This window comes from Chrysoperla carnea, chromosome 3, assembly GCF_905475395.1.
Source record: "Chrysoperla carnea chromosome 3, inChrCarn1.1, whole genome shotgun sequence".
Classification (NCBI taxonomy): Eukaryota; Metazoa; Arthropoda; class Insecta; order Neuroptera; family Chrysopidae; genus Chrysoperla; species Chrysoperla carnea.
Window position 1 is genome coordinate 24,191,091 of NC_058339.1, and position 26,882 is coordinate 24,217,972.

At 27.5% G+C, this 26,882-nt stretch overlaps 1 protein-coding gene across 1 annotated transcript in view; it reads left to right on the top strand.

Moving 5' to 3' along the window:
• Positions 1-4,950: 4,950 nt before the first annotated feature.
• Positions 4,951-26,882, top strand: part of LOC123295937 (L-lactate dehydrogenase-like) — a 135,418-nt gene continuing 113,486 nt past the window's right edge. The window contains exons 1-2 of the mRNA XM_044877398.1: positions 4,951-5,049; positions 11,694-11,745. The gene's annotated coding sequence lies outside the window, so the exon portion shown is untranslated. The remainder of the gene's footprint in view (positions 5,050-11,693; positions 11,746-26,882) is intronic.

Sequence of the window (26,882 nt, forward strand, 5' to 3'; positions counted from 1 at the left end):
AATTACACTTCAAAAGGGACATGTTCTTTCGTCTAGACTTTACTCCTCCGACCATCTTACATATGAAAAACTGCGCAATTTACATACTCCTTTGCCAGAAACATAACATAAAACTCTTGTTCGTTCGTCATCTTATTGCATTTTCCATCAAACAATTTAATTTATATTCATGTTTATAAAATAGAATATATCCTATAAACACATAGGTACATTCTATATATACCTTTATAGAATTATAATAGTTAATGCATTCTCTTCCATAGCTTTTTATTTATTTATTATATTTTTGTGTTATTTTATAAATAATAATAATAATAGTAACGTATAACAAACATAGTAAGACGCCATAATCACCAAACATAATAATAATTTCTTTAAAACCATACATAAAAGTTTATAAGTATTTATTTATTGTTAACATTATCCAATAATAACAATATTTTATTGTATATGGAAATGTTTTGTTACGCTGTGCTTTTGTATTATGTATTTTACGACTTACCGTATACCGCACCATAATACATGTCAAAAATCTGATACAAACGTCATAACACCTCTATGTATTGCCAATTGGGGCAGCCATTCATTCTTGAAAAATATATTTTTTGAAATTAATTAATACATACTATACAATTTGCGTCTAATTTGCGCCCTCACAGGTAAACAGTGATTATTACCAAAATTTGTTTATTCTTTTTATAAGGAACATTTTTTACATTTAAACTTTCTGTCTCTAACGGTTTACAAGATGAGTCCTACGGACCCAAGATTCGATTGACCAATGTTGCTCAATTACGAACTCGACCTCACTTTCCTGAGCACGCTATAAAATTTCAGCTTGATATTTTTTTTCGTTTTTGAGCTATCGTTTACACAGACGGACAGACAGACAACCGGAAATAGACTAATAAGGTCATTTTATGAACACTTAAATCAAAATTTTGTTCGCAAAACTAATATTTTTAAGCGTTACAAACTTAGTATACCTTGATATATAGTACATATATATGGTATAATCAATTATAAGATGCTAATTTATTAAAATTAGTCGAATTTCAACCCGCATCCATTTTGATCGACCAATATCATAATTTATTAAGAAAGTGCAGAATCAATCCTCAATCATGTAAAACTTAAGCAACCACTTGAATTTTAAGTCATTTGCTTATTTTAAACACCCCTCATGAAGTTATAAGAATTTTATTTTAAGTGAAAAATGCTTAATTTTTTTAAACAATATAAAATAATTTTTCTCAGTTCACTAAAACAATGAAAATAATTTCAAATTTAAGACTTATATCTTTCCGTCACCTCCACCAGATTGTGCAACCCCATATCTTTGAATTTTATATAATTATAATTATTATATTTTTAGATTAAAACTAATATTTAACACAAAATCGAAACTAATAATTTATATTGTATGAATCCTTTAACTTTTATGAAGGGAGATAGTAAAAATCAAGAAGGGTTTCCGTGGTTATATCGATCGACACATAATAAATGATTTTTTATTAAAAAATTTATGAACATAATAATTAAATCTAAGATAATCGATTATTATTTACACAAAATTATGAAATGAAAAAAAAAAATTATATTTTTAAACTTTTAGTTATATATTACTTATGTGTTTAAAACAGGTTTACTTAAACTTTTTCAACTACATATTCTGAGAATTATCCGCGTTTTAGTATTTATCTTAATTTAAAACATTAACTGTGTTTTTTTTTTCGATTTTAATTAAATAATATTGTTAATGTTGGGTAGTCATCAAGACACAGCGAAGATTTGTTATTTAAAATACCATTTAAGAACACAAATAATTAAATGACTGTCTTGTTTATTATTTGGAATGGAATTTTATTTAATGATTGTTATGTATATCTTTACAGGATGTAACAAATATGATGGGCTGGGTTTCGTTTTGTTCTTGGAAAATAAATTATCTTAATATCTTAATATAATCATTAACATAGTTTTTTTTTACCCCGACTATACAATGGCGAGGGTTATGTGTTTGACCGATATGTATGTATGACAAATGAGGAATCGTTAAAATTGTCTTAATCATCCGCTGGTTATAGAGCCTTATATCCTCTAGAGGATATAAGGCTATGATACTTTCTCATGAAATTATAATCTCAAAATGGTTTAAATAATATAAAGTTCGAAAATTAAAACCCCGACAGTTACAGAATCGCGCTCTTAAAAGTATGAAAACGAGAAATTAATTTCATCTAAAATTGTTATGATAAGTTAAATCGTCAATACAGTCGGGGGACCTCTAACATTAAACAGTTTTCCATAGGACCGAAAAGAGGTAATCTAAGCCAAAACACCTTTTTCAATTAAATCTACTGGTAAAGTTTTTAAGTCCAAGACATGATAAAGAAACTAGTACTAAGTGTAATACAAAAAATTTGCGTTTTCATGGTTGTTTGAGGTTAAAATAAATTAATATTTACACATTTCTGCACGAACCTAGTTTCTGCACACTTCTGCAGGGACCTTAGTCGAAGTGGAGCTTTTTTTTCATTATTGTTTCTTAGTTTGGAAGAGCTTTGATTGTTTATTATTATATCTTAGTTTAGAGGAGCTTTTATTGCATATTATTATACAAAATACCACAATGTCATGACAGCCCGTAATATTTGACACATCCTGTATACTAATACAAAGTATACACATTTATAGTTGTATATGTTGTTTCTAAATGGAATTCGAAATGTGTTTTTTATAAACAAAATAGAATTTGAAAAATGTAATTAAAATCTATTTGATAATTATTTATTTGTGGATGTACAAATAAAAAAAATTCGGAAATGTTAAAATTTTTTTATTCTGTTTAAAAAATAAAAAAACAAATTGAATTATTTAATGGCCATTTGTTAAAGTCACTTAAAAGTAAATCATTACTAATAGAATTTGGTTTTAAATTACTTTTCTTTTCAATGAAGTACATGGATTTTGTGTGGTGATTTATAATGTCCAAAATTAATTAATAAATAAATATAGATAGCCATGTGTCAAATTTCTCAAATTTTTATCGTAAAAGTTTTGATGTCAGATCATTACTGTCTGAGACTAATTAAGAAATAATACCAACAAAAATAAAAATTATCCAAGACAACAATGTACCAAAGTTGTACTAGCCTTTATTTCCCTTGCCCTCACTAATGCCCCCTTTTGTTTTCAATTTCGTTTTAGTTTTTTGGTCCGAACCCTAATTTTTTTTAAATAAAATACAAATTCCAGCATGTTTCTCATGGGTAGTGAACTGAAAATGAACTGAGCTCGAATTTATGATAGTCGTATTGCCTAGTAAGTATTACCTTGGCAATAGTTGGTAAATGAGCTCATGAGCCCAACTTGAAACAATGTTATTATTCGATTTTCCTTCGAGACTGAGTCAAGTTTGACACAATGCTCAACAATCTGATATTTCCTCCCAAAAGAGCATCAATATTGGCCCGGTTGTTAATTTCTCTTTGGAATACCCATTAATACAACCAATAAGAGCTAACCAAGAAATATATAAATATATTTCCATATATTTCAGAAGAGAATTTTGCAATGCTTAATTAGCTATTATATAGCTGGTTCAATTATCATTTTCTTTTATTTTACGACTTTCAGATTTACAAGCTATTAAATTTATGTTTAAAACAACTGTAATGTTTCAATACCATTAATTGAAGTAAATTAAGTCGAAACAACATTTAATTAGAACCATTCTTTCAATTAATTTATATCTGGTGTAATATATGACAATGTAATTATTGCAGAAACTCACTAAGATTTGTATAGTAATGTTAGCTTTTTATAGTATACAGTTTATATAGTTCGGCTTCGTCAAAGTCTATTGCATCCGTAACAGTTTATTAACTCCACCCATTTGTAATTATGATAAAATCGTAATAATTTGTCACAATGGCGTATATGATGTAATAATGTTTCTTGATAGTTTTACCATAGAAACAAAATAAAATGTCTCAAATCCATTCTTAAATTCCATTCTCATCAATTTGACGTTTAGGTGCGCGTTTTCTTCTCGAAATAAGCAATCTTATTAGTAACATATAATTTTCTGACAAACTTATATGAACTTTTGAATACGCTGTCGAAGAGGACGACTTATGTTAAAGGAAAAATAATATTCCCGTAAATTTTGAAAGTAAATTATCAAAATTTTTTTATCAAAATTTTCCCGTAATGTAAATTGAAAAAATATTTCTTTTTGAAAATAAGTAAAAGAGTTTCAGCGGAAGTTAATTCTGATATTTTCTGTTACTAAAACGTTGAATTATATTTGACTTGAAGTTTTGACGAATCAAAGGCGACATTCGATGAGCCATATCTCGGAAACTATTACTTTTATAGAATCAAAAATCTTTTTTTATTAGCTTTATAATGATATCTTTTTTTTCGTATCATTTTGATGCTAGAAATAAAAGTCCAATAAAGAACGAAATGTGCAAATTATTACGCTATAGGTCACTTTTATTTTTTTGGTACATTCTATCAACTAGTCATGGCCCAATTTTCATCGATTTCGAGAAATTACTAAGCTCAAATTCTATATTGTTTATATTACATGTGTAAGATTAATAAACAAAATCGATAATAAATATTTTACATATCCACTTTGAACTAAACATATAACTTTGTATCTTCTGTTACTTGTATATTATATGTTTAGTATTGTTGTTAACAAGTATCAAAAATACAAGTACATAAAGAGAAATGTCTAAGAAGGACAAGGAGAGATTGTTGTTTACTGTTTACTGTTTACTTATTTATTTATTTATTTGATAGATATATAGGTATTTATAGTAGTTTGTTAAGATTCAAGTGACTTGAAAAGTATCTATTCATGCAATCTATCTATATCTATCCATCTATTTAAGAAAAAGACTCTCTTCTGTTCAAGTAGAAAACAGTTTGATGGACTAAGTGCAGGTGACATTACTTCTTGTTCAGCGACACAATATAACATAACATCTCTCATTGCAGTGCTTCTGTATCCGTCTTAATAAAAATTAAACCGTAAGTATTTATAAGCGAAGTAAAAGTGGTACAAGAAATTCTAACCAATTTTTTGAACATTTGAGAAGTTGTATTGCTGATGCAGAATTGATTTGTCCCTCTTCAGTACAACAGTACAACATCCCTAATGCCTGTAGTTTCAGGTGGCTCGCAATTAGTACAGCTAGTTATTAAAATCCCCGATAGACAATTTGCGACGAGAAATTTTGAGTTAAAATTTTCTACTTTGTCAATTTAAGTGGTGGTTTTAATTGAGTTGATTTTTGACCACTGATTCGTGTACAACAATGTCAAAACCCCTGAGAGACAATTTCCGAGGTGAGATGATTTAAATAAAAAAAATGGAATTAATTTCTGTCACTTTTGGAGGTTCTTTTAATGAGGTTTCAATCATCTTCAGTTGCTTTTTGACCTCGAATTCATGATCAGCGACTCCGAAATGCCTAGGGAGGCGATTTTCGAGGTGAAATTTTGAATTCTTTAAATTTTTTTACTACTGTTACTATTTGGAATGCTACACTAATTTTGTCATTTTTCATAAAAATGCAGAGGTTAAATGAAAATTTTTGAAATCAGAGCTGTTCTAGCACTTTTTCACATTTTATAATATTATTGTATTAGATGTATGTATGAAAAGAATTTAATTCTATTTTGTAACTAAGAAAATGCATATCTTTTTTGAGACACTCTGGATTTATTTAGTTTGATGAATAAAATAATATTTGTAAGACGACTAGTCTAGCTTAAGAAGTAACAAACACAAATAATAAGTAAAGTAATAAGTAGTAGTACTAGTGTAATAGTAGTTTTAATATTAACTTACTTAAGTGAACTTAGTTGTTGTAGACATTGTATGATGTGCAAAGCTGTACAAAGACAAGACGAATGATGACTTTTTATAATATGATGAAATAGATGACATTCTCGTTCATTCATTCATTCATAATATTTATTTATTATTATTAACTTATCACGATTATATTTAATATATTATTATGACTGTTGTGTTGGTTACTTACTTATTATTACTTTTATTATTATTATTATTATTATTACTAGTAGAGTAAGATGTTGTACCAAGAGTAAAATGTAGAAGTAAAGTGGAAAGAACCTTTTTTGATGTGAAAACTTCTTTAGCGATTTTGAGCACTTTTTGGTAGGGGAAAATGTTATAGCTTCGTGTCACCGACATCCTTATAGCACTGTATTTATTTATATTACTATCTATAAATCATATGATTGTATATTAATTGTTATTTGAATTGAATTGTATTTATATTTTGTCATAATCTTATACAGCCCGTAATATATTTAAACAATAAAAACCATATAAACATGCATATAATTGTTGCTCGGAGTGTCAAAAGATATGAAAACCAGATTGATGTTGATCATTTTAATTCAAATATTATGAAATTTCAAATTTTTATACTAAATGTTCTAAGTTTTCACTTAAAATGAAAAACTTTTTTTGGTAGAAACACTAACTTTGATTGTTAATTTTTCGGTATCGAAATACCTTAAACGTAAAGCCTTCTACGAGACATAATAGTAGATTTGCACTGAATTTCAAAACTATTCTATCTGTTAAATGTGTATTTTAGCGTAATTAAAGGAAAAAAGAGCCCAATTTATTCCGGAACAATAAACATACCCGTTAAGCTCAGGATAATAAAGGATTCCTATGAGAGAAACTTGCAAAAGCAATATTGTATAGTGTTCCATAAAGAGAACAATAAGGATTACGCAGAGAGAGCATCTTCGGAGACCATCGAGAAAGATGATTGTGGGTGACCTTCGAGAGTTATTTATAATTATTACCATGGCTGGCACGTTTTTATTACTTGTTGTAATTTTCGAAAGATTCCATTGTTACATCTTTATACATGAATTTTATATAAAAAACACATTATGTATATTTTTGATTCTAGGTACTACAACTTCCCATTCTATTTCTATTCTATGTTTACTTGAACATAACAACTTAATGTTATCTTACTACTACAGAAATTATTTTACTATACAGTACTATCACTATTAAATGCAATATCATATCTACTTGTTTTTATAAATTTTTTCATTCATATATAAATCTATTTAAGGTAGTTCCAGCATATTATAGATAGTAATACTGTCTCGAGACGAGAATAGTTTGCTTCTTATGTTATATTAGTTGGTAGGAGTGATGTTTGGTTATCTTCTCTACTTTATGATATTTTTATGATACTGTTAAACAGATGAAAAATATTTTTATGACAGTTCTAGGTTTATCTTGATGATGCTTAGACCAATCATAGAATTTTCTGCTTTAGCAGACCCTCTTTCTTAATCGACTCTCATTTTTGTATTTCATCGTCTAACTACTGTGGAATTTCCATTTTTACAGTATGTTTTATCAGCGTAAGGATTGAGGAAAGCTCAAAAAGCTTGTGGATATTATCCTGAAGTAATTGAATGTCATTTCGCGATATTTAAAGAAGCTTAAAAATATATATAATTAAATTTACGAAGTGTAGTTTTGAATAATAAACAAAAAAAGTTAATAATAAATTTGTAAAATATTTTTATTCCGTTCAATCATTTCAGCCGTGACTCAAGAGACAAAAAAAATTTTTAAATGGTGAAAACTGTTTTTAAATCTTAAATACAGAATGTTAATAATTTCCATTTCTTCAAAACCTTGTTTTAAGAGTAGATCTCAATAGAACATATTATTTAACTTTTTAATTGAATATTTTGTAAAAAGCTTGATAGTCAAGGTTTTTTACTATAAGATTTATTATTTTGTAAATAAACCTTATTTATTTTTGAAATATTTTCAAAAATTTTAATATGGTCGGAGGAATAATATTCAACAAACACGCACGAATAAAAATTATGAATATTAAAATTTATTGAAAGGTCATAAAAAAAAAAACTGTTAAACAAATAATAATATTCCAAATGTACAAGTGATAACGACCTATTCAATTTAGGAAAAAAAATTTTTTTTCATGTAAAATATTGTATATAAAATACATCATTAGTGTCAAATAAAAAATTTATTTAATACCTTCACGTATAAGGTTGTTTAAATAGGGTATGTTTTTACCTCTATGTTTAGACCAGGCATGGGTGAGTTATTTTAAGTCGAAGTCACTATTGTTATAACTTAATTGTGTGCCATAAACTTTATTGTGTGTCTCTTTATCCAAGTCCGCATTGCTCATAGAGGAGGAAGCGAGACGCGTATACGACTCTTCTGCCTATCTCAGTTTCTCTAATAGTAATGAGATTGGTAAAAAAAAATTTTGTCTCTCTGGCTTACTCGTATTATTGGTTGAAACTGGTTAAGTTGTCGCTATGTTTTTCGTTATTAAGTTACAGAACGTCTGAATCACATTTGCTCATGCATGGTTTAGACTACACTGTTACAGTCGATCGAAAAGTACCGAGATTGGCTTTTCACCATTTTAACGACTTTTTGAAATTTATTCATTTCAACAAAAAAACTCTTTATTTTCTGTGGTCGGGTCGTAAAAATCACTTTAAAAGTTTAGCGACTTACTGCCTGTTCTACGTTCCTGTAAGGAAAATACCCACACTGTAAAGTTTTTAAGAACTATGAAAGGAATAATAAAAATTCAATTATATCTAATCAATTGAATTTATATTTGCTTTTTGGTAGTACATACTATAATACAATGAATAATTAAAAAATAATACAAAATAATTGGTGTATGACTACAAGTTTTATTATATTATCTCAAAATTTTTCGGACTTTCGTTCATTTTCAATTATATCTGTATATAGAGGCTATGTGGGTATTTTCACCTGGTTAATTTTATTTCTTTAATAATTTTTTTTAATAAGTTCAATGTATATCGCTTGTTATTATAATATTTTTCCTTTTTTTTTCTTCTGTAAATTGACAGCTGCTATATATCAAAAAATATTAATTATGAAAAAATTTGAATTAATTTTAATTTATTTAATCACAAATAAATCATGTTGTTTATTTTAAGTTTCCATCTGTAATAGTTTACATAAACAAAAATTTTAAATTTAGAGAGAGATTATTCATTTGAAAAAGATTTTATGTAAGAGCAGGTGATAGTACGATTAAAAAAAAGATGAATAATTAACACATTGAGAATATTTTTTAACTAATTAATAGAAGCTTGCTAGGAAAATGTGTTTTATGTACACAAAAAGAATCTTACAGTACATTTCAAAAGTTATTTTGAAAATTAATTAATAAAAGAATATTTTACAGAAAATATAGGGTAACAAAAATAAACTAAACATTGGTATTGGTTTTATTTGCTTTTCAATGCTGAGCCTAAAATTACGATCCAAGTGAATTTAGTTTTTTCAGTTTTACTATTTTGACAATATTTTAACTACTTTTGCTAGTTTTACTTAGAACGTTAGTTCCCGGCGGTAATTGTACATACCATCGTGTTTAATCACGTAGATAATACTTTTTACATTCCGGCATCGATGCTAAATATAAAGAACAGAACTGAAACTACTGAGTCTTGAACTTTTACTACTGAAACTACTGAGTCGCATGATGAACTTAAAATTAATTCTTCCATACCTTTGTCGTCATACATTTATGACAGCCAAATTCCTACTGAAGTAGAGTTGAATATACTCTAGTAAAACTTATAATATAGAAGTAAAAATAGAAAAAAATTATTAACATAAAAAGGAAAACATAGGAAAATTTTTAACACGATATCAAAAGTTTTCATGTTTCTTTAAGTTATAATATATAAAAGAACATAAATAATTTTAATTGTGTTACAATTCTTAGCTAATGGTATATCTTGGCTAGTGTATTTGAAGAAATTATGATTTAATTTTGAAGTTTATTACTTATAAAATTTATTATTCTAATCAAAAATTATTAAGATTGCTGATTTTTATTTCGTGTGAATCTGAAAAACATTGCATTATAAAAAATTTATTATGAATTTTGTGATTTATTAATAATTAAACAAAAACCATACTCTATAATAAAATTAAATAATTTATTCATATACAAAGCTATAAAGCAAACTATACCTGTGATTATATCTGTCACCGTAATATTGTAATTTCCGTCAAACTGTAAACTAAATATGGCACAATGAGTTGATTTTCGTTAAAAGATGCCTGTCTGTGGCATCGTAACGCCTAAACGGATGAATATATTTGGATTTTTTTATTTTATTGGAAAGGTAGTTTAATGGAGAGTGTTTTTTGCTATGTTTAAAGTGTGAGTTTAAGGTTCCGTACCCGAAAAATTTCGCGGGGTGTTTAAATTTTGTAAATTTCAATATTACGATGACATATCGATCTCGTTCCTATTCAGGCCGCACAAACGTTTAGAAACGAAAGTCGTATACTTGATCGGACTCGTTTAACATACCTTTATAGACATAAAATCTTTATCTTACGCTCAACCCCTTGAATAAGCGCAATTTTTGGAAAACAAATGTTTATTTTATGCTCATCTTGACAAAAAGTACTGCGAGAGAAAATTATTGAACACTCTGTTGATTGCAATAAGATGTGAAGTTATCTCATAAATCATTATCGAAGATTATTTTTCATTAATATAAATTAAAAGATTCTCTGTCTGCTCATACATATGTTGTATTTGTGAAGGTACGAGATACACTCAGGAGGTTTACTTTTTTATAAATGAATGTTAAATTAAGTTCGAAGAAGTTTTTTTTTTTTTCGTAAAGGGGTTGGATAAAAATAATGTAAAAACCAATAAACCTTTTGAAATGAATTTCTTTTTTCTGTTGATGGTTTTATTTAGATTTCATTATGTTTTTATTTGACTTTGTACATATGTTTTTTTATCTGATATAAATTTAAGGTGGGTTTTTATGTGTATGCAATCTATAGTTTATGTTTAATCAAAAAAATAGTTTCAATTCATTTAACATGTTCATTGAGTATAAACAAATTTCATGCAATGTGAAATGTTTTGCACCATATAAATAGACTTTAATTACTTAAGTCAACCAGTGGCGTAACAATAAACTTTCAGGAGGGATACAAATTTAAAAAAATAAATAAATAATCGAGGTATAATAGAACAGAAATGATGTTTGGTAAACTATTTTTTGTGCTAAAATTAAAACGGTTTTACGTAGATTTGTAAGGTTCTCAAATTGTGGAGGTATATGGCTCATGAAGCACTATAATGCATTTGGATAAGGCTATTTTTTCTTATCATTAGCATTTTTTGTTTCTAAGGAGTATAAATTGCTTTCCTGTTTCTTTCTACTTGCAAGCTATTATAAATTTGATTCGTAGTATGATAACTCCAAGCTCCATGAATCATTTTCGAAACATTAAGCAACCAATGAATAAAAAACTGCTCAGCCGATGCAGCTATTGCTTCTACAACTTTGTCTTCTATAAATCTGCATCCATTTTCTAGTAAAGAATCCCTCTAGACCTCCTTGATTAAAAATTTTTCCACAAAACGGTCCCTCGACTGCAATGATAATTTTATTTACCTTCTTGGTCAACGAGTACATGATTGACATTTCCCTTTGTAAAATAGATTAACAATTTTAATCATTTTTTTTAAATTGTAAACTTTGCCACTGATATTAAATATATTAAAGAAATAAAATAGATGTTTTTGTTTTAGGTTTTTCCTCATTTTCTAATTCCTTCACGTCCATAAACTTACAATAATTAAGGTAAGTAATTTGTATTAACTCTAAAATAACATATACTCTTGCTATTTATTAGGGCTTTTCAAAGAAATTTTTTATACCAATTCAAAATATCTATATGTATCTTGAAATAAGCACTTTAGAAAATGGTACTAACATTTTCATTATTTGGCAAAAACTAACACAAAAGAAGAAATTTAGAATTTCTTTTTTTGCATCATCAGTTATAAAAAAATTGATCTTTTTATTCACCAACATCAATTATCAAAACAAATAAAACTTCTGTGATATTTTCTTTTTATGTTTATTCATTATTCATTTAGAGTAGTCGCCAAATTCTATGAAGTTACGGCACACATTTCCGCCTGCTGTATTCAGTTGGATAATTTTTTAACCGACTTCAAACCCAAAAAAAGGAGGTTCTCAATTCGACTGTATTTTATTTTTTTTTATGTTTGTTACCTCAGAACTTTTGACTGGGCATTTGATGATTCTTTATCTATTTGAAAGGAAGTGCTTTCCGTGTGGTCTCATTTCATTTTGGTCGAGTTCTGATAACGGCATCCATGAGAAAATCATAAAAGTCTTAAATTTGCATTAAGTATGCACGACAAGAGGACGAATAACTCAATATCACATCAACCGATTTCGATGATTCTTTTTTAGTGAAAGAGTAGTTAGTGTACTTCAGATTCACTAAAAATCACGAAATAAAAAAAACTTTTAACAAAAAGAAAACCGACTTCAAAAGAAAATCTTTTCCAAAACAAATTAATATGCACTAAAAAGTAAAAAAATAACGATATTATAATGCAGTTAAAATTATTGTTATTTTTGGAGTCGGTATCAGCCAAGGAAACACCTCTGACAGAACAGTTTGCTACATTAGTTGGCTGACACCTACTCCAAAAATAACAATAATTTTAACTGCAATATAATATCGTTATTTCTTTACTTTTTAGTGCATATTCATTTGTTTTGGAAAAGATTTTCTTTTGAAGTCGGTTTTCTTTTTGTTAAAAATTTTTTTATTATTGTATTACATTACAGTTAATAATCGGACATTAAAACTGCATTCACTTTCCAATCACCATGTGCAAAAATTGACACGGTGTATAATAAATTAAAAATTAATAATATATTTTCAATTTATCAATTTACCTATTGTATTTCATTCATATTATGGACATCCTAATATTTATCTACAGGAAATGAGAATACTAATATTTATAATACAATAAAAACACCTTTAAATTAATTTTTTTAGAGTTGTGTTTCAAATTGAAAATTTAAAATTAAAAAAAAATTATAAATAAAATAATCTTTTATACCCTTCGATAGTTATATAATATATTAAAAACATATGGACTAGTGTGTATATTACTAAAAGCTGTATATTCTACCTAACCAACATTTAATATTATTTAAAATCAAATATAAATAAACAATGTATTAATTCAGTTAGCTACAGGAAGTAACAGTAATATTAGTCGTAGAGACAACAACTAAAGGATGTTCTAAAAAATCTTCCACTAATTTGAAAACTATGAAATCTTTCGAAACTAAGCTACCCGAGAATAAAGATTTCTCATTTGTATACCATGTATATATGAAATATATTAAGGTATACTAAGTTTAGTACCAAGTTTTTAACGCTTAAAAATATTGATAGTACGAATAAAATTTTGGTATAGGTGCTCGTGAAATCCATTTCCAGTTGTTCCTCTGAATGTCTGTCGGCCACGATAACTACGATAACTCAAAAACGAAGAGGGATACCAAACTGAAAATAGCGTGCTCAGGTTTCAGAAAGTGAGTTCTTGGGTACGTGGAATCCATCTTGTTAATCTTTGGAGATAGAACAAAAGTTTAAATGTAAAGAATATTCTTTATCAAAAAATAAACAGCTTTTGTTTGAAACGTTTTTTTGTAAACATCACTGTTTACCCATAAGGGCGCAAATTAGATCAGAATATTGTAGTATTGCACAGTATGTATTATAATGGAATATTAATTATGTGTGTGACACCACAGTCGTGTTCTATATACACGCCTGTGACTATCTTAGAGCGACTATCTTTTTTTCGGAAATAAACGATTGTGTAATCAACACAATCGGTCATTACATGGTATTTTAACAATTAAATCTGAATTAGTCAATTGTTTGTTTTCACGTGTTGTGCAAAAATTTCACTTGTTAAAAGTGAAATGCCTTTATTGATAATTTCCTTTCAAACCTTTAAAATCTAAGGATTCTTTGTTACTTTTTAAAAATTATGTCGTCGGCATCAATTTAAAGAAAGGTACAATCTTATACTCAAATATTAATTTCTGCACATTTTGTTGGGTATTTAATTTAAGGTTTACACCATTTTTAAGTATGCCACTCACTGAGAATCGTTGGATTTGTTCGAGAATTTTTGAGAGTTGCTCACTTAATACTACTTTTACCAAAGATGTTAATAAAGTTAGTCATTCTTGATTTTAAAATTATTATTTTTTAAATTTATATAATTAATAAAATACTACAAAGTCTGATATTCGACACTAGTGTCTATATCTACAGGATATATTAACAATTAACTTTACTAATTTTACTTTTTTGTCATCTCTCGTTTACGGTATTTTAGAGCGGATGTACCTGTTTTGTCCCTATGTCTAAATAAAAAAATAAAAATGTAAGTACTCTACCCTGGAACAGTCTGTACATGGTTTTATATTCCAAGTTTGTTTCTAATATTATCTATGGTCTATCTATAATATTTATATGTTTGTTATATATTTATTAACAACTAATTTAATGAATTTAATTTTTTTTTATTTTTTATTAATATATAAACACTATAACTACTAGTTAACTATAATGTATACTAATGTTGTGTTAGTTTATTTTAATATACTCAAATAAATATAACTTGCATACGATACGAACACTACACACGGAGTTGTAGATAGTTGGGAATATGTGCTTGATTTAGATATATTTTAAAATAGAGTTATTTATTTAAATAACTCAAATATAAATATACTGGGTGTTCCAAACCACCCGTCCAGGCTGATTATTCTGAATAGTTTTTAAAAAAAATTGAAACGAAAAAACACGTATCAAATATTTTTTGAAACTCTATCTAACCATACCAAAAACACCCTCCACCCTCAACCCCTGTTAGGGGTAGGGGGTGTAACTTGAAAAAATCAAATGGAAACCCCTATTTTTTTCTGCAGATTTGGATTCTTCAGAAGAAAAGACAAACATTTTGTCTAAGAAATTTTTCCCGATTTTCGGTAGATCGCGCTACAATCGACAAAAACCGTTCTTTTAGATTTGGCATAAGAATTGCGCCGTTCAATGACAAAAATCAAAACGAAAAAGTAAAAAAAAATAAAAACACAAACACACAGAACCAAAACAAAAACAAAACAAAAGCAACACAAAAGTTAGAAATTCAACGAAAATAAAAGAGAAGCGAAAATGTCGAATTGCGGTAATTGAGGTAAACCACTAGACAATTGGGAGGATACTAAATAAAGCTCTTAGAAAGAATTAGATATGAATCATTTTAGATTTAATTTTTTTTCAGACTTTCCAAAATAAAAAAAAACATTTTTACAAAAATAATTTTTCTAAATCATAATAAAATATGAAAAACAAAACAGAATAGTCTTTTCTTCAAAAAAACAAAAACAAAATTGAAAATAACTATTCTCGACTCAAAAAACTTTTCTCGCCTTCACTTGAACTGCAATTCTAATGCCAAATCCAAAAGAACGATTTTTGTCGATTGTAGCGTGATCTACCGAAAATCGGGAAAAATTTCTTAGACAAAATGTTTGTCTTTTCTTCTGAAGAATTCAAATCTGCAGAAATAAATAGGGGTTACCATTTGATTTTTTCAAGTTACACCCCCTACCCCTAACAGGGGTTGAGGGTGGAGGGTGTTTTTGGTATGGTTAGATAGAGTTTCAAAAAATATTTGATACGTGTTTTTTCGTTTCAATTTTTTTTGAAAACTATTCAGAATAATCAGCCTGGACGGGTGGTTTGGAACACCCAGTATAAGTAGGTATGTTGATATTAGGAATTAAATTTCTTTAGTTTGTGACGTTAAAAAGAAAAAAAAGTGAGCTATGATATCACGCAAACAAGAAAAATGACATTGACTTCGTTGAGGTGTCGATCGAAGTAATGTGATCCGAAAAGAAATTTCATAACATTCGGTCAAGTCGTTTCGAATCGATCGAGTATTTAGTTTTTAATTTTTTTTAGTTTTTTATAACTATTTATTGTAGTGATAGACCCTACCCAAGGCTTGTTATTTTTATTTTTGGTCTATCATGCTTTATTTTTCTACTAAGTGAAAAATGCTTTCTAGTTTTCTATATTATTTTGAATTCAATATACGATTAAAATTTCCAACTTAATTACTAAAACTTAAAAAGTTACAAAAGTAAGTAGCTATGAGAAAAATGGCAACGTTCAGCTTTTATTTAGAAAATCTCATGAGTTAATGCTTTATATCTTACCGTCGATGCTAGGCCCTCAATAAATAGTTCAATAAAACATCGAGTGCTACATATTCTTCTTCCATATCTACTTAATAGTTTTTTCTCAGTTCAATTTGATATAATTGACCGTGAGCCCATAATGAAACAATAATTTTTTTGTCCGTAATTTATCCTGTCCCGCTATCTGTCTGTAATCAAATCTTGCAAGTCTAATTTGATCCACTTCCCGATTTCCGATTGAGCTGAAAGTTTGTATGCACATTTAGTTTGGATGACAATGCATGGTAAGGTTGTGGTGTCCTGATTTTTACATCGCTTCCACCATATTTGATGTATAATATACATTTTGTTTAATCTTAAATTAAAAATTTTAATAAAAAATACTTTTTAAGGGACAAGCTTTGATTGTACTAAAAAGTAGAAAATAATTTTATCTATGAGTCACTCTTACCTGACTATTTGTAAAAGCTTGAGGTGTTTAATATCAAGAATGAATCGAAAAATAATTAGTCATGTGTAGTAGATGAGGCGTTTCGATTCATTTTTGATATTTTAAATTTAGTGGCTCAAGCTTTTACAAATAGTCGAGTATGAGATAAAACTTTTTTCTAATTTTTAGTACAATAAAAGCTAGTCCCATAAAAATATATTTTTTTAAATTTTTTTTAAAGAAATTCTTGAAATACTGCTTTCATAACCGTAATACCTTAATCATTTTTAATCAAGATTACTTTTAGGGGGTAAATTTTTTTTTCGGACCATCATCTTAGGAGAGCTTCCAACTTTTTTCCCCAGAAATTCGACACTCTAGCCACGATTAAAATTTAATTTTTCTTTATTACCAAACTTACCTACCAATCTTCAAAATTGGAAAAACAAAATGAATCATAGAATTACTTATTGTTGTTGTTTACATTTAATCATGCACATGATATTTACATCATGGTCTATTCGACTATATTTTGTCGTATTATGTTACATACAGGCGTAAACTAAATATTGACAAATATCTTGTCTAGTTATCTTAATTAAAAGGAATTGAAAAAATACACTCGAACCCGGACTTCTTGGATTCATGTCAAAAAAGAAAATTCATTGAGTTGAAAAAATTGCATTCGTGTCTAGAACTCGAATAGCCTACCAATTGGGCGCTTGACATGAATCCAAGAAGTCCGGGTTCGAGTGTATTTTTTTCAATTCTCTTTAATTAAATTTGAATCATAGAAGTTTCAGTTGATGTTGAGCAGACGGATTTTCGATTTATAAAAATATGTTATAGTTAGTTAAAATGTTTAAAAGTTGTTCTATATAAAGTAATAAGTAGTATGTTATATAGAGTAGTTGTACCTATAATATAGTAATAGAAGTTATATGTATAATTTGTTTTAATTAGTTCGTATTTATTTTCTATTATTTTTTAATTGGTTTCAATTTAATGAAGTAATCTGTTTTGAATTATATAAACACATACATAAATACATGTACATGCATATATATAAATATATATAATATTTTTTTATTCATTTGATTATTTTATATAAATTTAAATATTATCTGATTATATAATCTATTCATTAATATAAATATATCATTTTGGTGTTGAAATTACTATTCACATGTGTTCTACAAATTAATTTTTATGTATTTATACGTGGAGTCGAGGTCTATCTGGTGGTTTGATTCTACTTCTAGCTTAAACTAATATAATTAATATTTATATTATCATTGTTAAAAATAATTCATTTTTTTATGGTTTATATGGTTTTAAGTTTATTTGCTTTTGTTCGTCAAATACATTGAAAAGCATAGTATTTTTAATGATAAGGAAATGTATATATTAGCCAAAACCAGTTATAACGATATCGAAGATAACAACGAACCGGTTATAAAAACGAAAATGTTAAATTTTGGCCGAATTCCTATATAGACACATACATAAGAATTTATCAGCAGTAAAAAAACTGAGTGCCTGTCACTTGAAAGATAATCTGAATGCAACTGTCAAAATGAAGGCTAGTTCAAGAACGAACCAAAATATATGCCTCAGATAATACAAGATGGTTCAAAGTATAACAGCAGGATTTCATCAAGTGATAGATAACGGTAAAATAACGATAATTTTTCAATACAGTTATGATCCGGAAAACGTCCTTTTCTAGATAAAAGGTATTAAATTTATAAAAAAAAGAATAATTTTTCGAAACAGGCTGGAAGCGATAAGCATGAGACATTGCATAAAGTTATTGTATTTGAAATATCATCAGTGGCGCCGAGATTTTTTATCGAACTAGGGGGGTAGCACATCCATATCTCTACCTCTAGCTTTGGTAATTAATCGCACCGCTAAATTCACAACAAATTTACTTTTACTTCAAAAATTTCAATAGTCTGCATCTAAAAGAGACTTTTCCGGTTATAATCAGTGTTGCCAATTCAGTGGTTTTTACACTAACACTAGTAGTTTTAGTTTTTCATTGGACAAATAATTTAATTTTTTATTATCATTTATACCAAAAGGGAATATTCATGAAATTTTATTTGGCAATTTCTTAATAAGAGATGGCAAAAAGTGAAATTAAAATTAAAATCGATCAAGAAATATGGAAGATATACGCATTTTAACTGCTAATTAGACGGATTATCGGACATAGTATTTGACGTCATATTCTGTGTTTCCCATAAGAACTCCATGCTAAATTTGTTTTGCTAGAAAGGGATACAAACAAATCTTTGATGACGTATATCTTGGTTTTTTTATAGTTGTTCGAAAAATAATTTTTCTCTACTGTTTGATACATGAATGGGAATTTATAAAAAAAAAAAAAAAAAAAAAATTATAATTGAAAGTTGGCAACATTGGCTATGAGTATACTGAGAAATTGTCATCATTTTAACGTTACCCACCATCTGATAAGAGTCCTGCTACTATAACTTGAAACATCCTGTATACATGGTAATTATATTATTCAATCAATAAAAAATTTGGTTAATTAATTTTTTATATTTTTAGCGCTTTGTAGTTTCTTATTACTATTTTAAGGGAGGAGCATTTCTATATAAAAAAATTTTTATGACTATATTTTCATTATTTAATAACATTGAAATCAACAAAAAAATTGAATAAAAAAAATAGTGTCATAAATTGTTCAAAACGAAAGTCATGAAATAAACAGCTGTATATGTTTTATGAAGTTTGAATATTTTTAATTAGTGTGTGTCTATATCGAATAATAAGTTTTTGTGTAGTTTTGTAACTTTCTTTTTCGTATTAAAGTTTTTCAATACTTACGTATAAAAAAATTCCCCTTCATAAAAATCAAGTTTTTAACATCAAGGTATTTTTTTAATAAAAAAAACTTGCTCTTGAATACTAAAATAAGTTACTGATCGAGTCTTGGTACCTTCATGTGTTAAATGAAAATTTTTCTTGATTTTGTATTTATCTAGACCAGGCATGGGTAAGTTATTTTAAGTCGAAGTCACCATTGTTATAACTTTATTGTGTACCATAAACTTTATTGTGTATTGTGTAAAAGGCGGTAAAACCGCTAACTACTACCGGATACCGGATCTGTTGATATTGATTTAAATTGTTGTTTTAAATATACATTATTATATACGAAATAGTCTTTATCTTTAAAATGGCAACTGAGCGGATGGGTAGAGTTCCTGAGATGACGCAATGTTTGGATCGATTTAAGCCCCTATCTCAAAAATTACACGACCAGTAAACAAATGCACCCGATTTTTGAACTTTTGGGGTCAAAATTACCTTATATACTGTGTTTTATAGAAATTGGATATAAAAAATGTTTTTCGATTTTTTGCAATTTTTTTAAGGGGTACCCCTTTGAAAAAATCGAGAAAATCGGAAAAAAATTTGTTTTAGAATTTGATGAAACTCAGTGGATAGGGTAATTTTTATGCAAAAAGTATAAAAATCAGGTTAATTTAATGATTGGATGCATTGTTTCTGAGATATCGCAATATTTGGATCGATTTTAGTCCGTATCTCAAAAACTATTTGACCAGTCAACAAATACCCCGATCTTTGAACTTTTTGGGTCAAAATTATCTTATATACTGAGTTTTATCAAAATTGGAAATAAAAAAAATTTTTCGATTTTTTGCAATTTTTTTAAGGGGTACCCCTTTGAAAAAATCGAGAAAATCGGAAAAAAAATTTTGTTTTAGAATTTGATAAAACTCAGTGGATGGGGTAATTTTGATCCAAAAATATAAAAATAAGGTTAATTTAATGATTGGACCTATAGAAAGTTACAATCATGGTATCATTGGGAAAACTTCATTTTCAAAAAAGTTCCTCACCAAAGTGAGGGCTATAACGTGATAGTTTTGTTTTAAAAAGGAGAAATTGCCCAGTAAAGCGGGTGGGTATCTACTAGTAATATACATTGTGGTGCAAATATTTAGGTAATAGAAAAAAATTTGGTAAATGTCTTACACCATCATTTGATAAACAAACAGAGTACAACCAATTGTTGTGGGTATTTTTTGGTGTTGGCGCAAGGAAATTGTAAAAGTTGGAAATTATAAAATTAAGAATATATTAATAAATTCATTCTTATTTACATATTAATAAATGAATTATCATTCCATAGACCTGACTGAAACTTTCACAGCTCTCTTTTAGCTATATATTTTTTTGCTAGGCCCTTTAACAATCGTATTTTAGCCCCACTTTGTTGGTGCCACTAGTTCAAGACTTATTGATAAATACTCCCAATTAACATGAATGTCATATGAGTATTTCACACTAAACAGTCTTAAGTAAAACTAAATATAAAAAAGTGGTGAACTTGTGAACATAATACGTACAATAATAATAATATATAAATTTATACAACAACAACAATAATATTGTATATTGTACTCATATTGTGTTTGTTGTGTGTTGTTGTGATACACATTTTTGTTATTCTAATAATAAAACAATATTCACGTTTTACAACATTTTGAACATTACATAACATTGTTTGTTATGTTAATCTTAGATATTATATTACATTCAAACATTATATGTACATACATCCTGTAAATACAACAACAACAACAACAATATCAAACAACAATAATAATAACAACAACCTGTATATATATATATATAGTTTTATAATAAATTCAATATGTATATAATATTGAGTTACAAATATAGCTCGTACATTTTTATGAGTATCATTTTTTGTAAAATTAATTTGGAGCATGTCTACCGATGGTATATAAAAATCTGGAATGATTTTTCGCTATTATATTTAAAGTAGAGATCACTATAAACATAAATTCGAAAAACCATTTAAATTGAATCAGCCAAATTGAAAAATTTAATAATTAAATTTATTGCAATTTAATTCTGCCGTACTAAGAGATAAACTGCATTTAATTTATTCACTATCACTATACTTAAAAGACAACGAAGTTTCAATACTTGAGTTATTTTACCGAGGCCAATATTTAGAAAACTAAAGTACGTTTTTAAAGCACGCAGTTAAACTTAAGTGGTTTGCTCTTTTAATTCTAATTTCGAATAACTAATACTTATCAAAAATACAAATTCGAATAAATTAAATTGTACTATTAGACTAACACATTTTAAAGTTCGAAAAGTTGGTCTCGGTAAAACAACTTAAGCAAAGATATTCTGAAAGTAAGCGACCATTGGGAAATCAATAATAACGTCAAGCAGCTAAAATGGCAGTCATAAGAAAGAGAAAAGATTTTAACAATTTTGTGTAGATTAAAGATTTGAAAAGCACGCTTGAATCTAACTTCTAAAATGGTCCATAGCACAGAGGTTTCCAAAAAGTTCAAAGATTAAATGCTCGTAGCCCTAAATGCTTTACAGGATATGAAAGTATATATTTATATCCCAGAGGTGAATTAAAGGTCGAGAGTGCCCTAAAGTATCCTGTCGGCGCCCCTGTAGTCAGTCATATATAAGTTGGGCTTTTACATTTTTAAGAACGTAAAATTCAAATTCAAGTAAGATACAGTCCTGCTTATTTTGGTAAAGACTTCTATACGAACTGTATTACCTAGCTCCCCAAATTAGCTTCTTATAAGTTTAATGTATTGGCTAATTTCATGAAAACTGGATACGATCATTTTTGGGGTAAAAGAAGACACTTATCCAAAAAACAAATATCATCAATCATGCCGAAGAACTTTACTGGTTCTCATTTCTGTAGGCCTCGTAGTTCTTTTCCGAAGTTTTCAGTTTTTCCAATCTCTAAAAGATAGAAAGCTAAATTTTTTTAGTATGTAGTTTTAAAAACTGATTCTTTCTAAAGATTTCTAAACAATTCTAATTTTTGTATTTCACATTTTGTTCATTATTAAATTTTTCACAAAGAAAATTTTCTAATGAAAAAATAGTTCGTTATAATTGTTCCTATATGAAAATATTCGTTGAGTACATCACATTTATTTAAAAACAATAATAATTTCACTTCTTTCTAAAAGTCCGAACAAATTTAACATATTATATATCTATTCTATATTTATACACTTACCATACATTAAGTATGTTATGGAGAAGATAGCAAACAAACCAGTTAAAGTATGATTGGATATAGTGGATACCACCAGATAGTTTTCTGTTATTTATTTTAGTTCAATGAATAACACATTTTCTTAATACTTTTTAGTATCTACTAATTTAAATAAAATTACAATTGAAATTGTTTAACTATTTATAATATTTAAATACCTACATCAGAGAATGAAATAAACAAAAACAACAAAAAAAAATAACAACAACATATTAATAATTGTTTTTTCTTACTAAATATATTAAATCAGTCTCATGTTATAAGGTTTAAGGATGTATGAGCATGGTAGTGGGGGCACAAATTTAAAAATAGATATTTTCAATTTTGATGATAAATTTATATTATTACTTGACGATATAAGACGAAAAGTAAGAATAAAATTTTTCGATATCTGGCTTAATTTTCAAAATATCGAAAATTGAAAATTTTGTTTAATTATTTAGCTTTCGATATTTCGAAAACCAAGACACATATCGAAAAATTTTATTCTAATTTTTCGTCTACATTCATGAAGTTATAACAAAATTCATCATCAAAGTTGAAAATAAGATAAAAATAATTTCAACCCTTAATCTACCCTGCTCTTACATCCCTTATATGGACGGTGACACTTAGTTTTTTTCTTTTCTAATTCATTGCTAATATGTTTACTTTCTATTAAAAAGTTTTTTTTTAATTTGTTTTCATTCATTCCAAATGAAAATTATCAAAAACTTCCAAAATATGTCGTTTTTTGAGATTCCTCCATAAGAGCCAATGTATTTTATATCGATTTTTAATGACTTTTTTCTTAAAAATTTGCACGGATACCTAAGCTGAAATTTTAACCACATATTCTTTGAGTAAAAGACTACCTACAAACAAATTTAGAGCCTTTAAATCAAACATTGTTGTCATGCTCATACATCCTTAATGGTTATTTTATAGTTGATAAGCTAGTTTTCTCTACATGAAATTGATCTATTGCTTTTGTATCGATTATAGAAATTCGCTGAAATTTCTTCAAATGTCCATCGATCCTGAATACTAAATGTTCAAAATAGCCATCGTTGAAATTTTTATATGGACGTAATTTAAGTCAAATTTTAAAGAAATTTGATGTGAAATATGCTTGATGCGAAAAGACCAAATTGATAATAGGCAAAATCAGTTAATAACAAGTGAAAACAAAAATATTTCTGAATTAATTGTTGAAATATCCTGTATAGAAAATGTTAAAATGTCTAAGCTTACATTATTTTTTTATAAATTAGAAGAGTTTAAAAAACCAACTAAATTATAGCGACCTTTCGGCCGCAATTTATTTAGTTTTCGAAAGTATTTTCTATTAATTTTTTTATTTTTCGAGAATCTTTGACATGAACACAAGTTGAAGCTACCTGCAAAATTTCAATTAAGTACCTATTTTTTAGTAATTCCAATTTTCAATAGCTCACACAAGATCATTTTCATTTTGATGACATATTTTAATTTTAACAAGCATTACCGAGATACAAAACTAAACGAGGATAACATTTCTCGTCTCGTTTTTCTCATTGTATATTTTCTATCGCCCGTCTCGTTTTTTTAAAGTTTAAATCATTTCGGTATTGAAAATTTTTTTATTCATATCTGACCGGTTAATACGTTTAACAAGAATACAATTAAGCAAAATAGAAGATGATTAAGACCTATGAAAAAGAGCATTAAAAACTATATATGAGTAAATATTCAAAGTTTGAAAGAATATCCGAGTTATTGTCAATTTTTAAAAAAATTCTCGAAAATCCGGATTCCTATTCTATTTTAGCATTGTTTCGTTTCTCTCGTCTTCCACGACCGCAGCCCTATAGGGCTGTGCTAATAACTTCACTAACGTTTACATGAGGTAATTGACGAACTTCATTATTTTAAACCTTTAAATAAAATACCTTTGTAATCTTTAATCGTTAAAACCATTGATTATTATTGATTACTAAAACAACTGCTGAGAATAATACGTACTTAACTATATTTTATTGTCCTAAGGTGTTTCTTTAAGGAGATTTATAGCACAGGTGACATTTTTATAACGGTTAAATATTTCAAATGAAATGATTCTTTCAAATGATTAACTTATAATTACTATTTTGTTTTTATAGCGATATTAAATTTTTCTAAAGATATAAACATACATATACTGTAAATTTTTAATTACAAACTGTTAAGATCTATAGATTTGTAGATTTTCTGTTGATATTAAGTACTAAGCAAGCCAATCTCTTAATTTAACATTTTTATAAAATAAAACATATCCACTAATTACGTGAAAAAAACTTCATCAAATTTAAGAATAAAATAAAAAAATATTTTCATCAATCGATTTTCACAACTGTATTATTAACGGTTAAATAATCGATTATCGATTGAATCAAGGATTGTCTTAACCAATAAGACGAGAAGAAATCTCGTAACAGTCGTACCTCTGTTCGTACCGTAAGTTTCGTCTCTCAATAAAATAAGGAATGATCCAATTTCAGTTTCCTATGCAACTCTATAAATTAGAATGTTGTGGCGGTATGGTGTCTATGAAAAATGGCAAACCGACAAATAAAGACGTGGCATATTGATTAATGTTTTTTCAAAAATAATTAGTTACAAGAAATTAGACTAAAATAAGAAAATAATGGTCATCCTTCCGTGTGACCGTCATTTTTATTTTAATACTGTACTACTTGAAAAGAAATGACTTAAAATGTCGTCTCAGCGTCCTCAAGTCTATTAAATAAAGTTTTGTTGAAAAAAAATACTAGATCCGATTATGATAAGTATATGAAAGACATTAATTAAGATTTTATAATTAAGTAAATCATTAAAATTTGATTGTAATCGGTACTGTTAGGTTTGTTGTTTATTATTGTATCCGGACTATAAATATTTTCCCATTTTTACCATCAATCAACCAATCATTTTGTGAGAAATAAATCAATTTATGATGCGGATCATTGGCCATAACATTCATAGTAAATGTATAGAACACCATCTTGTTAATTTCAAAATATTACACCTTCCATTCTAAAAAATATCTTCCATTTTTAGCTAGAAACTAGAAGTAAGTGAATCAAATACTTTTTCGAAAATATCGATATTGGCTCTTAATAATATTGATTCTTCGTTCTCTAGTTGATATCTACACCCTATTTGGACACAAAAGTAAGGATAAAAAATTTACCAACCACAAACCCTATTTTCTTACATTCCTTCTGTACATTACCTTCTTGGTATAGTTCGGTATTTGGGTTAAATTTCAAATATGCATCATTAATTGTTGTTGCATAGTACCCTTGTTGTTTTCCCTTTTCGCTCACGAACGGGTACAAAAAACCTTTATAATTATTCGATAGCAGAATGATCAAACAGATGAAGGTATATAAAAACGATTCACGTCTTTTTGTCCAGGCACAAGTTGGAACGATAACAATACGTTTTTAATTAGTAAGGGTGTTTTTTTTTATTTATTTATTAAATAATAATATTAAAAAAAGTATCCCTCAAGTCTATTAATATCGTAATAGTTTTTAATTTAACACATGATGAATTTATCATATGGGTGTTTATATTAATTTTTTTATTTCACTTCCATGTACAGACCTTAATGGCAAAAATAAACCATGCTTGAAATATCAATAAATAACCGACAGATTTAAGTTATTTGTATATTTAATTTGAATCCTTGATATTGTAAATAGGGGAGTAAATCTAGGACGCTGGTAGCCGGGATAACTAAATTTTTATATGATTATATTATCAATTAGTACCCAGCCCATCACGTGATTTTTTAAGTTATTACTACATGTTCCAAATTTCGTGAGAGGCTGACGAGTCTGCCAAACTTTAACATTGTGACTATTCTCAGCATGCTGCCTTTTTGAGCTTCTAAACATGTACGCCTCTAAACATGTAAATTGAAAGATGTACCTATTGATTCTTTTCGATCACATGCTCCTTACTTGCTGTTACTTTCGTCCTACAAATGTAGGTAATGCAACGTTGGTTACATCTACCGTCCTTAATCCGTCAATTTAAAAGGGTATTCCGACAAATTTTTTGCGCCTTTTATCCATATTT